At 38.2% G+C, this 13,522-nt stretch overlaps 1 protein-coding gene across 1 annotated transcript in view; it reads left to right on the plus strand.

The window, feature by feature from the left end:
• The window catches only part of PCCA (propionyl-CoA carboxylase subunit alpha), a 284,602-nt gene that overhangs the window by 157,007 nt on the left and 114,073 nt on the right, over positions 1–13,522 (plus strand). The window lies entirely within an intron of this gene.

Genomic DNA, 13,522 nt, shown 5'->3' on the forward strand with positions numbered 1-13,522 from the left:
AACATATGGTAACAGTTAATTTATTGGTTCTTCTAACCTCAAGGGAACTCTTACAGAGAGCATATTACCTTTTTTATCTAACATATTTTAAATAAAAGAGCTGTTGGCTTGAAATTTGATATGCCAGTATAGAAGCTGACCTTCCATGCAGTTATGCTTGAATCAGTCTTGTTTAAGGGTAAGATTAAAAGTGCAAATGTGTAAGATTGAGCTAAGGCTTCTTTCTTTTCAGTTTTTAAAGAGTCAGGTCACTTTTGCATAGTTTTAGTGTGTGTGTGTATAAGTGAAAATGTTGAAGAAACATTTTCAGGAGAAAAACGAGTCCCATGTTTCCCTCAGAAGTCCTGAGAGCTCTTCCTTCACTTTTTTGGTAAGGCATTTCCTGATAGTGCATTACCAAGAGGTATCTTAAAAATAAAATAAAATAAAATAAATATATATGTATGTATATATAAAAAAACAAAAACCACAACCTCCCTCCCCCCAAAAACCACCAACAAAAAACAAACTAAACCCAAGTATTTTTCACTTTTTTATATGTATTTTCTTAAGTAGGATCTCAAGTCCATTTGTTGCTCTGTGACTGGAGGTTTGTCTAACTGTAATGGGAAAAGAATTTGATAGGTAACACTGCTAATTGTGCTGTTACGTGCTGTCATGGAGATAAGTTTGATGTCTTGCACAACTCAAAATCATCTGCTGATCTGCTACCTGTATTTGAGGTATCCCTTTTTGTTCTCCATTAGGTAGTTTGTATTCTTATCTTCATAACCTGATGTTGTGGTGACTCTTAAAAGAAAAATCTACTTGAGTGTGTCATAATATTTCAGATGAGATATTTAGGTGGATAGATGGTGCCTTAAATGAAAAATATTCTTACTTTTATTGGCTCATATTAAGTATTCAAAGGCCTGGATCTGTATTTAGACTACTTGAATGACTTTTTCTTTTGTGATTATGAGCACTACTTTAATATATTTCACAGATGGTTCTTTAGTGGTTTACTTCTTTGTGTAATTGGATGTGGTGCTTGGAGTTTGTTTTGGCTGTGGTTTCCCTTTAACATGCATCTTCAAAGCCTGCAGTGTGAGAAAGGCTGGGCAGGAAAGAGCAGTGCAGAACCTGGTTCTTTTGAAACCAGGGATGTTTACCCATTGATTTAGAAAGGAGGTGACAGGTCTTTGTCCTGTCCTCTCTGTGGTGGTTCATAAAATTTAGTCTTGCTACACTTGTATTGCAATGATACAAACTATTTACTTGGCTATTGAGTCCCAGATGTAAAAAAAAAAAAAAAACAAAACAAACAAACAAAAAAAAAAAAACTGGAATATCTGTTAAATTTTATCCTCCCTACGCTTCAAGCTTCTTTTACCCCAGTATTGCGGTACATGTTTCTGAGGCTCCTTGCTCTGCCCTGGGTGGTGGTTTGCTACACCTTGATCACACAGTAGGGATTTTCTCCAGGTTCTGCTGCTCATTTTTTCTACCAGGCACCGAAATTTAAAGAATTTAAAGCCAGGTTTTCATCTGGCTGTACCCAACTCTTATGGTTCTTTGATGAGGGAGATGCTGTAAACCAACAGCTTTCCTCTGTTCATTGCCTTGAACAAGTGGCAGCACTTCTTTTCTAAATCCTGCATTTCCCCCCCATCCCAGTGCAGCAAATCCTTTTTTCTTTTACCCATGTTGTTGGACAAATCACAGTCATTTTAAGATGTTTACTAACATTAGGTCTACCTTACTCTCCTGTTAGATGTGATTTTTCCTTCTTTGATCTCAGACATCACATTATACAGGCTTCCTTTTCCAAGTCTTAATGCCTGTCTTAACTGAATCCTTCTGAGTGAATAGAGCGAATCTCTGTTTTAGTGATTTCCAAAATTGTGGCAGTTTTATGGCCGTTTAAGCCTGCGTCTCCTTACACCAGGCACTGCAGCACTGTTCCACAACTCTCATCTCTTCAACTTCCTCAGCTTTCAGTAACTCACGTGTGCCTTCACAGAAGCAAGAGGTAGTGAGAGAGCTGGTCACCTTTCTGCTGTCGTGCCCTTAGAAAAGTTGGATTTAGAAAAGCTTTGAGAAATTGCCATGCCTGTAAAGCTGGCAGGGTCTGCTCATCTCAAACAGGATAGCCCAGAATGGGCTGCAGTCATTTGCATTTTTAGAAAAACTGTGTTGGATATGGGTGCAGAGATTTTGGGCTTAGAGGGAACGTGGCTGTCATTGTGTACAGGTTCCCTCAGCACAGCACAAAGGAAGGGTTGGGATTGAAGAAGTTGTGAGAATTATTTCTGAGCATCTTCCTATGACATCTGCTCTCAGCTGCCGGTCACTGCTTCTGGATGTGCATTTTAAAAGTATTTTGGTCCTTCCCTTGCATTCATTTGTTCCTTTACTGATTACTGGTAGCATTGTATATAAATTTCTGTGAGATAGCAGGGGGCATGGTGACACTGGATCAAAACCAGCTAAGGAGTTGCACATCATGTTTACCTTACACAATTTTACCTACAATTTTACCTTACATTTTATAGAAAATGTGTCTGTTTTCTCTGTGTCAGACAAAACAATGAGTTGTTTGCCAATGGTTGTTTGCGTTTTTCTCCAAACATAATTTTATACAGTTTTACAAATCAGTTTATGAAAAAGAACAGTTCTATCTTTTAAAACTGTATGTGTAATCATTTTAACTAAATAACATTTGGAATTGGAAGTAAATATGTTTAAAGAAAAGCGTCTTCTATACTATGTAAAATATACAGCACAAGGTATATATGTACCATGTTTATATATATACACCATACATATATGTATAATACATATATATCGCTGTGTAGTGTGTGAAAAACATGTTTGGTATTTTGGAAATTTATTTCTTTGATTTGCAAATTGCCAAACTACCTTGATTTAGTGCTAATTGTCATTGCAAAGGCAAGGAAGGAGAGGGAACTTCTGGGTAAGTATATTGGAGAAGTGTGATTAGGTCCTTGTCCTTCTTATACCTTATTTATTTGCTGTGGATCACTGAATATTAGACTAAATGGAGATTTTGTCCTCCTAATATGGCCAGTTTTGTGTTCCCATGCTGTCTTGGGTATGATTCTCCCCAGATAAACAGAGACGAATCTAAGTAGGAAATTCACTTTCTAATAGTCATTATATGCAGTTGTCTTACTGCCACTCTTTGGGTCCATCCCATCTGCACAGTTAGTGAGCAAAAGTTCTGTTTGTTAAAACTGAGCATAAAGCATTAGCTGTTAGAAATACTTCAGTATTTTTTACGGATCTTATTTTTGTCCTTCACAAATAATATCTCTAATTTAACTAATCATTTATTCTGAAATTCTTTCATTCACATCTGTTGCACATAGCTTAAGCTAATTAGGAAACCTGCACACCATTTATCTTGTTGGCTTTCTTCTATTGATTTGTGAACAATAGCAGGTGTCCTATTAAAAGGATGAAAATATACAGAGTGAAATAGAGATTTATCTTTTGAATGCATATGAATTTGTTAAATAATTAGATCTTGGGTTTCTGTGGCCCAGATTCATAGTGCCCAAGTAGTGTAATAAATACAGATGAGTGTCACCTAAAGGTAGTTCAGCCTATCTGAGGTCTAACTCCTTGTGGAGAGGCACCTTTCTCTCTTCATTTGTTATAAATAAATGGTTAATATCACGTAGCTAAAGCTCAGTGGTTTGAACTCAGGATGTATGCTAAAGGTGCAGTAGAAGATCTATAGATGGTAACGTGAGTCATTGGAGCTCTGTTACATGCTATAATTGTCTAGATGTGAAGAATTAGTACTTACTGAAGATATGCATGTTTTATGTTATCTAATATAATTTAATTTTTAATGAACTCTTGGGGTTTTTCATCTTCTGTTTTTTCTTTCTAACCTAACAGAATTAGCAGCATTAATCTGTTCAGTAGGAACCTAGTGCAGAAGAAATAGAGAACAAAGCTTTAAAATCTATGAGATGTTACGTTTTGTTTTTTGTTTTTTGTTTTTTTTACATGTCAGGTAGAGGAAGTAGCTGTTACATTGTCTGCCAGACATTGGCTTGAGTACCTCTAGCCAAATGCTCTGATCAGATTTGTCTTTGGTTTGGTAGTGCATCACTGATGTACCATCATCCAATGGCAGTTCTTATGTATGCATTAAAGATGCTTCTTTTTGTAAAGATTCCAGAGAGATATATTGTTGCAAATGATAATTATCATTTCATCATATTTAATGATATTAATTTTCTTTAAACATTTTTGAATTAAATTTAATCATATTTAATGATATTAAATTATGTATATTGTTGCAATTCAGTGTTAGCTTCCATTTCTTACACTACAGCATATAGGATGGCCAGTAAGGGAAAATCTGACCATCCTTTTCTGGGATTGTGTACCGTCTTGAATGTGTATCCCACGTATTTCCTGAATTAAGCCTCATGGAGAAGAAATCACAACAGAGCAATATGATCAGTACAGCTGTATTACAAAAGTGATCTCAGGCATGAGATGATTAAGCTGTTCGATGCACTCTTTTGGCTTTGCTGCAACCCAGTTTGCAGGAGGTGGTCAGCTCTGTGATGGGTGAGCTCTTGGAAATCATGCTGAAGCCTGCTGTGTTATGTTTTCCAAGATGCACACAAAATTCATAGCATTCTTTCTTTTTTTAAATAATGACCTTCAGGGTATTTGTGTATGTGATGGGCTAAGTCAAATCATAGGTACTACAAAACATGGCAGAGAGAAAACTATTCCGTATATCTGGCAATATGATCTGGTTTTAGTAGACTGACAGATTAAAAAGGGACTGTAGTGAAAGAACTAAATTAAACCACTAAATATGGGAAAAATAGAAGCCTGTACGTGGTTTTTAATAACAGCCTCAAAAGGGTATTTGGAGCTGGTGTTTTATAGAAGACGTTTTCACTTTGGTTCGAAGACAGGTTTTGTTAGTTAGCTTAATATAATTTATAATTTTTCGTTAGTTTGCATACTGTATTCCCTGTGGGCCTTTTATAAGGTTGATGTTCTTACCTCCAGTGTTTTTAACAAATTTCCTCAGAGATGGCCTTATTCTGATATCTTCCCTGTCCATTGACTGTAATAGCTCTCACTCATGATCTTTGTGGGTTAGTAAATTGAGGAGGTGCTGACAGGTTTCACTGTATCGGGCCACATATCATTTATTCTTCAAGGAAATGCTGTGTTTCCGTCAGATGTTACTGGCTGTAATGGTGGGTATGACAGTCTGCGGGTGCAGCTGTGTGTCTCTGAATATGAAAGATAGGTTAATGTGTTTTGGGGGGATTAACCTTGTAAATTACTCATAGCTGGCAAAACAGTGATGTGTTAAAGAAGATGTCTTTTAACAGGATAAGGACAGCATAGGCATATTAAAGCAGGGGTTTTTCAAAATGAAAGTTTTAAATTTGATTTGAATATAAATATTTTGCCCTCCAAACTGGCAAAATGATTTCTCAAAAGTGCCGCACTGAACAAGGTGTTTTGAGCTTGAATCTAGGGAACAAGTGTCAGTTTCTCTCAAACTGTGGGCTGATAACCAAACTAAATATGGAGCCTGTGGTTTTGGAGGAGTGCAGATGCATAAAATGCCATTAAGGTCAGTACAAGTGGCTTTCTGGTTGATGCTGAGGAGCAGATACTCTTTGTGTGTTTGACTTCAGATTAGTTCTGGTCTAGTCCTGCGCTCTGCGTGCCCATTTGTGGCTGCATTGTGCTGGGTTCACTTCTGTCCTGCTTGTGTTGGGCAAGGATCTGGTTTCTATGCCCAGAGTCTGTTCTGTAGCATGAATCAAAGCTTAGTAGGTAGAGATGATTGAGGTAATTTGTTTCAAGAACTAAAGCACTGTTTTCACACCCGTGGTATGTTGTTTTGATTACTTCTGAGATTGCATGCTCTACAGAGTTCTTGTGCAAAAGTAGGTGAATAACTGAAACTTGAATTCTGAGAAAAGGAATGATGGATTAAAGTAGCAAATGTGTTTTGAATTCACAGTTACAGTGGTTGATAGCAATTTAGTTCAGAATTAGTAGGCTACATTAATTAACAGGCCAATTTTGCTATTGGATGATGACAGGAAGCCTAACACAGAATTTGCCCAGATGTCTTAATTTCTTTTTAAGTATGGAAAATTGCCTTGTGCACGGATGTAAAATTGAATATCTCCTACCTTATCAAACTTATCAGTAGATAATCTTTTAATTATTTCATCTCCATTTCATATTAGTGGTTTAGAAATTGCTTGTTTTCAGTTTTTAATATGCACAGGAAACCAGTAATATTCTAAAAACACAAAGTGAAAAATAGCACATTATTATTGGGCACAGCCGTTGTTTGAATGGAGGTGCAGGAAGCAGGCTGCCCAGCAGCTACATCCCGGTACCATCACACCGTATGGGAGGATATAACTGCTGCTGGATGATGCTAACAGAAGAGCTGTGGTCCTCCCTGCTGCATCACAGCAAGTTGTTCTGAAACTTTCTGAGTATTAAAAGAAAGGGAGTTATTTACGAGTAGTCTTACAATAATTAGTTGCACAATAAGAGAAATCGACTTTCTTGTTCAATGAAATACGGAAAACTTGTACAGGAAAAAAGATGTTTGTCCTCTTGTGGAGTGTATTATTATTATAAGTGTGAAGGACAAACCCTTGTTAAAAAATAAAGAATGCAACAGTATTTGCTAGACAGAAACACAGTTGTTGAATTAAATATTTTAATAGAGGAGAAATTGCCCCAGACTTTTTTTTTTATGGGAACGATTTTTTAGATTTTTCTTTTCTATATGGTAGTTTTCAGCACAAGTCAATATTGCTGACTGATCTTATTAAAAACACCTGCTTCCAAATAGTTCCTTTTTTTCCATAAATAGTTTTGCTGATTGAGGAAACATGGCTTGAAAGAACAAATCAAAAGCACAGACTTGTAAATTACATGGAAAATAAACAACTTTTTCTCTGTGTTTGTGAACACACAATTTGAGTAATGCCTTTATGACATAGAGCCAGGTTTTCCACCTTTCTCACAGTACGTGCCCCCACTGCTTGTGACAATTTCCCTATGGAAGGCAGGTCAGAGAAGATTGCATGGAAGGAGTTCATTATGCCCTTCTCTCACCCGTCTTGTCAGTTCAACCACAGTGCTGTCCTTGCTCTCTCCCTTACACAAGATTTGAAGCTTCCTTGCTTCTCATCTCACAAATACTTGCAATGAGACAATGAGCAACATCTCACCCAGCATTAATGCTTGTGGTGTTTACTTCTTCCATGAGCAACTAAAGTAGGTTCTGACATGTTTTAGGAGGAAGTTAGTTTCAGGTATCAAGTACATTTATTTATTTGTATTTTTCAAGGTGTGCTGTCATATGCTGGTATGCTGTGGTTGAAGGACTAGGCAGTGTGACCCTCCCTGAAATTCAGAGGTTGTACTTGCAGCTCCCTGCATTGCTTTGTGTTTCATCCAGTTCATTAAATGAAAAGTGCATAAAAATTTGCCTGGAATAGGACCAAGTGCCAAAACTCTTCGTCCTGGGGGATGCATCGTCAGGCTGTAAAGCTGTATTTTCTTTGTCTCAGTCTTCAAACAGAGGTTGGCCAAGCATTGGAACAGGCTGCACAGGGATGTGATGGACTCCCCATTCCTGGAGGTATTGAAGAGATGTGTCGATATGGCACTGAGATATGTGGTTTAGTGGTGGAACTCAGTAGGTCAAACTGATGGTTGGACAGGATCTGGAAGGTCTTTTCCAACCTGTGACTCCCTCATTCCATCCTTCCATCAGTAGGCAGGATGGTGAGTTTTCCCCAGTGTCTGCTTGGACACTTGCTTCTTGCTCTTGGGAGATGAGAGGTAGATTTGAACCCTCGTAGGCTGAGGTAGGCTGATAACCCAAATCTCTCCAGGTGTATGTACCGCAAGCATGAATTTGTTAGAGCAAGATGGGCAGTAGCATAAATCCTACTTCCTCTTCCTCAAAGATTTAAAACTAAGAGCCATGAAAGACTTTTCAAGAGGTTTAGAATTTTTTGATGCTAGCTTGTGTGCTCAGAGCACATCTCTTCTCCTTAAGACTGTGGAGACAACGTTGGCAGAGGAGCCCTAAGTTCCCGGACGCCTGCTAGGCCGATCGGGAAGCTAGCTGTAAAGCAGGCGAGCCGGAGTGACACAGTTTGCAGGCCCCAAGCTCTGCATGCTTTGAGACCTTCAAAGTGAAAGAGGGTAAGCCAGGGTGAGCTCAGGTTGTCTGCAGGGTTACTTGTCAGTTAAATGAAGACAAAAAAGTGGTTGAGCCACACACTTAGATCTGGGTAGCTAAATTCACCCTGGATTTATAGGACCTAGGTTTAACCATTTCGTTACTTAGCCTTGATCTGGGATTTGCTGCTGGAGGTTTTCAGTGGACATTGCATTGCAGGTCTTTGTCAATCCCCAAAAAGGCTTTTATTAAATCAAAAGGAAGCATCCAGATGTGCATTACTTTGAATCAAAGCACACTTCACTCCATAATATTTTTTTAGAACGATGCTTTCTATTTTGCAGTTTACCTCCCATGTAATTTTATTTTTTCTAGTGGTCACTATTCAGATATAGTACACGGCTATAACTATGCGTTTGTTATCAATCTAAATTTAATATGTAAGAAAATGCAATATGAAACCATTTTGACATAACAATTTTGACATAAGCATTGAGTAATTCAGCCTTTGTCTGATGGCTGGCACACAGGCTAGTAGAGGTTATTATTTTGTATGACACATGCAGAACTATAATTTAGTCTAATGATGGTATATTTTCATACTCTTGGTGAAAGGTGTATGTGGACATAATGCATGCATAAAGTAGAAAGAAGGGAAACCCATTTTTAGGTATAGATGCATCAATCTGAATATATGCAGAAATGTGTGTGAATATATGTAGAAAATATTTCAAATTGCTGAATAAAATAGTCCCATAAAATATTCCCAGATTCTTAGGTTCCTTTCACATAATTTTTAGTTCTTAAAATAATCCTGTGAAAGTGCTGCTTTTATCTTCTCTGTGCAACGATGAACTTTTATGTTGGAAAGTGTTGAAAGTACTCAGATAGTAAAGCTTAGATTTTTGTTTTGTTTGGCAGTACACTTCTGTTTAGAATTCTTTTAATCTATCCATTCCCTGCTTTTATATTCATCTGATAGTTGAAGGTTCTGTGAAGGATATTTCTTTGTATATGAACTTATTAAACCAATAATGCTCAAAAGTATATGATTTACAACTTTTATTTTTATTTTTTTTACATCACAAGGTAGAATCCTGTTTGAGTTGTTAAATTTCTATTTGCCTTTCTTGAGTTTTTTTTTGGGGGGGGGGGGGGGGGGGGGGGGGGGGAGTATGGAGAAAATAAGAAACAATTTATATGGTAGATCTAAAGTTTCATTAAAATTGCTTATGCCCTGTCCCAGGCATTTTAAGTGGGCCATCTGTCTAAACATCTCTCCATTTTTTTCTGATCATTTCCTCGACTTATTCATGAGCCATGGGAGGGCTCCTTTGTAGTCTCCATGTAGCTGGTTCAGTCTACCCCCACTGAATACATCTATGTGCTTGCATAACATATCTTTTCACAGTGCTGGAAATTCTCTGAACTTGGTTCAGATGAATGGCCCACTTTCTGAAGGTCTTTTTTTCTCCCCCTGCAAAGATTTGTATGCAGAAACTGACCTTGGTGGCTACAGAATCCAGCACATTATTCTTGATCATTTTACAGGCCACCTGCTGTGAAAGTTATGATGAAGGATTTCTTAATGATTCTTTGACCATTAACATTGTTTTAAGTCAATATTTCACTTTTATTTAACTGCTGAATAGGTAATTGCACAATTGAAAAGCAGCTTTATGGAGTGTCATATAATTTGGTCTTCAAATACTTATAATCTTTCATAACTGGAGAGTTTGTTATGATAGTTGGCGATTTCTCTGCCTTTACCTGAAGTATTATGCAGCAAAAATATCAGAAGTAAAAAGAATTTGTAAGTTTTCCCCAGCATTAGAACTCACATTTTGAATTGGAAGGAAAAAAAAAAATCCATATGCTATTTCCTGACCCTTAGGAGCTGGTGACATTTATCATAGCTCATTACATCATCAGCAGTAATCGGGAGAGGGGAGTTTATTTGCCACAAACTGCAGAAAATTGTAGTTTTATTGAGTCCCTTCTATCCGATTGGTTGATGACAATCAAAATGGACAGACTGGGGCAGAGTTATTACTTGACTTGCTTTTGTGACTGTCTGTTTTCTTTCGTTATTTGTTTTTGACTAGAATAGATAATAGTTTAACTAGTGTCTGTTTTCCATGAGCACAGTGTGTGTCGAGCTAGAATTTTTAGCAGTTGTCTGTTTCCCTCACTGGAAATTTGGAAGGAAAGCAGGAGCTGTGATTGCTGCGTTATTATAAAGTGTGTCTCTTTTTCTTTCGTGGCAGTAGAGGGTAAAAGGGATGTAATGCACAGCACAGTGTATGAAATAAATGATGAGACCGTGACATCATCTGCAGTTGAACAAATAGTGACAGAGATGGAAAATAAACAAACAACTAAGCAGGCAAATGATGCTGTTTTGCTTCTCACACCATACAGGTTTTTATAATTTACATGGTTTGGCTTAATACCTTTATGGCTCAGAGCCACGTCATCCACCTTCCTCTTTGTATGTGCCCCTGTTGCTCGTGGTAGCTTCCCTTTGGAAGGCAGCTCAGAGAAGACTGCATGGAAGAGGAGTTCATTGTGCCCTCCTCTCACCCTCGTCCTGTCTGTGCTCTGTTTGTTCTCTTCCTCTCCTTGCGTATAATGCTAGCAAGGGGAAACAACACACGGTTCTCTGTGGCCCCGCTTCCTGTTCACCCAGCACCCATCTTGCTGCTAAACTTGTGCTTGTTCCTGCAGCCAATGATCTCCACGCATAGAGTCATTTCTTTGATGTTTCATATGCTAGAGCTGGAAGGAGAGGGCACGTTGAATCCCGTGATTCTGAGTCTGAGGTTGGGGTGAAAGCAGCTTAGATACTTGGCCTTTTTAATAATGGTAAAAATGACACTATTTTGTCTTCCAGCATTTTTTCTGTAACTAGAATACCTCAGATTTTAGCTCAGTGTGTAGAATTTTTAAAGTTACATCTTTGAAAGCAGCCAGAAATTCGGGAGTTTTGTATCAACTAGTGGACAGCATATTCAGAAGCCCTGATGTTTTCTCTTTGGAGGGCTTAGAAGAGTTCTCAGCTAAGGAAGCAAATTTGCCCGAGAACAGAGTGGCTATTTCTCCTTCACTTGGACTTTGCATACATTCGAAAAACCAAACCACAAACAAAACACCCAAGCCCCCTTTCTTAGCCTGATAAAAACTTTGGCATTTTTAAAGTATTTCACAGACTGGATCAGCTTTCAACCTGTTGACAGCCAAGAAAGTTGGATTGGACTTTGATCCTTACTTTTGAACTTTGTGATCCTTAAAAAAAAACCAACAAACTACACACAAAAACAAACAAAACCAGCCAACAAAAAAACAACAACAAAACACACACACACACAAATACCAGTGAATCTAAGACAACAAATCCCTCAATCCCATTAAAATGGAGTCTATTACTACAAAGTAATTTATTTGAAAGGAATTTGATATAATGAAGAAAAAGCAGAATTCTTATGAGAACAATTAATACTGTACGTATCCATCTTAGTGAGTACAACCGTAGATTACAGTTAAAAAGCCAGAGACATTTGGTTAGCAAAGCTGAAAAATGTGAGAGGATCCAGCAATTCCAGGAGGGATGTACAACTTGCAGTGGACTTTGGTATTAGATACAGCTCTGGACCTTGCCCTCCTGACCACCAGTGTTGCAGAGAGAGGAATTATATGCCTGTGGGGCAGTTTGAAACCCCGGAAAAGCAGTGATCATAGCCATGCCTTTCAAGAGGCATGCATCCTGTTTGGAGATACACTTGACAAAGCTCAGCAAGACAGGCCCGAACAAAAATAATCCCTGCTGGAGAACAAGACTGTCTTTCCTTTGATGGCCAGCGGCCAGACCCATGAGGTCACTTCCAGTCAAATGCAATATGAAGCAGAGCCATGCCAGCAGGGTTATAAGGAATCTCATGCCACCAATGAAGCAGATCTACTAAGCTGTGTTTGAGATGAGGTCTTACCACTTATACAAGAAATATGAAGTTGCTATAAACTACTGAATCTCGTTGTTTATTTTAATAGAATACTATCTAGAATTTAGCCAGGTTCCGTCAATAACCTCTTACGTTCCTCCTTACTCCTAGTGCTCTGATGCCAGGAAATGCAATGAAAATATCTCTCCGCCTGCTACCTGTCAAGGAAATTCCTCAGTTCCTCTCCTTCAGGAACTCCAGTGTCTGTAGTGTTTCCTATCAGCCAGTGTCAATGTTTTGGTGACATAAAGGAATTTTAAGACGAGGTGCTGAGAAGTGTCATTGCATCCAATAAGCCATAGACATTTCCTCAGATGTGTTTTGACAATGGTCTCTATATTAAATGAAGTGAGGCCTTATGCTTCCATTGTAAATGTTTAAGAGCAAGAAAATAACTGCAGTGTTGAGGAAGCCGGAGCTTAGGCAGAAAGCTTCTCCTCCTGTGGCCTCTGGAGGTCTCTCAGGTGCTTCTCCCTGTGGATTCCACAGACAAGCTGAGCACTTCCTTTGGGTGAGATGATGTTCACTGGGCACTTGAATCCTTAGCAGACTGCGTGTGACACAATCCAAAAAAACATAGTTCCATCTTTTAAGAGATCGAAGGCTGCGCTGAAATAGGATAGGTAGTAAGTTGTAGTAAGTACGGAGTTGAAGTACAAAGTTGAAGAGACTTGGGAAGCTAGGATGAGGGAAAAAAATCAAAGTTATACATTTTAAATAAAGTATCTGGCAATCACTTATTTCACCCTGAATTAGCAAGAATTATATTTCAGGTCTGATTGCCTTGTTGTCAGGTGAGCTTCTTTAATCTGAAGTTGAAAAGATTCATGGTTCTTGTATTACCTGATAACTGATGCAGCCACAGACTGCTGCAGGAAGAGGTATAATGCTGCACATGGGTTGTGATAAACCATTATTTTTCTGTTTGCTTTGAAGGACTCTGTGGATGAAATGCTGTTAAAATGTACATTAATTATAAAATTATGTGTATTAATGGTTTGGCTGAATCTTTTGTGTCTAATTGGACTTTAATTAAGGTTTACTGAGGATAAGATGAAGGGAATAGTGATTATATTTTGCCCTTAGAAAGAATGCTGCAGCTATTGCTGTTGCTATTCTTCTGCCAACCCACTTTCTCATCTGCTTTTCATCCTGTTTGAACTAATTCTGTAGCGAGTGCTGGCTGTATTCAAGAGCCTCCTATAACTCTATCAGCATACCCAGTGTGTCAAGGCAAGTCTAGAAAGAAAGTAGAGTGTATTTTCTCCTCATACACCATTTGACAGAAAAATGTATCCAA

The sequence above is a fragment of the Aythya marila genome (assembly GCF_965140915.1).
Source record: "Aythya marila genome assembly, chromosome: 1".
In the NCBI taxonomy this organism is placed as follows: Eukaryota; Metazoa; Chordata; class Aves; order Anseriformes; family Anatidae; genus Aythya; species Aythya marila.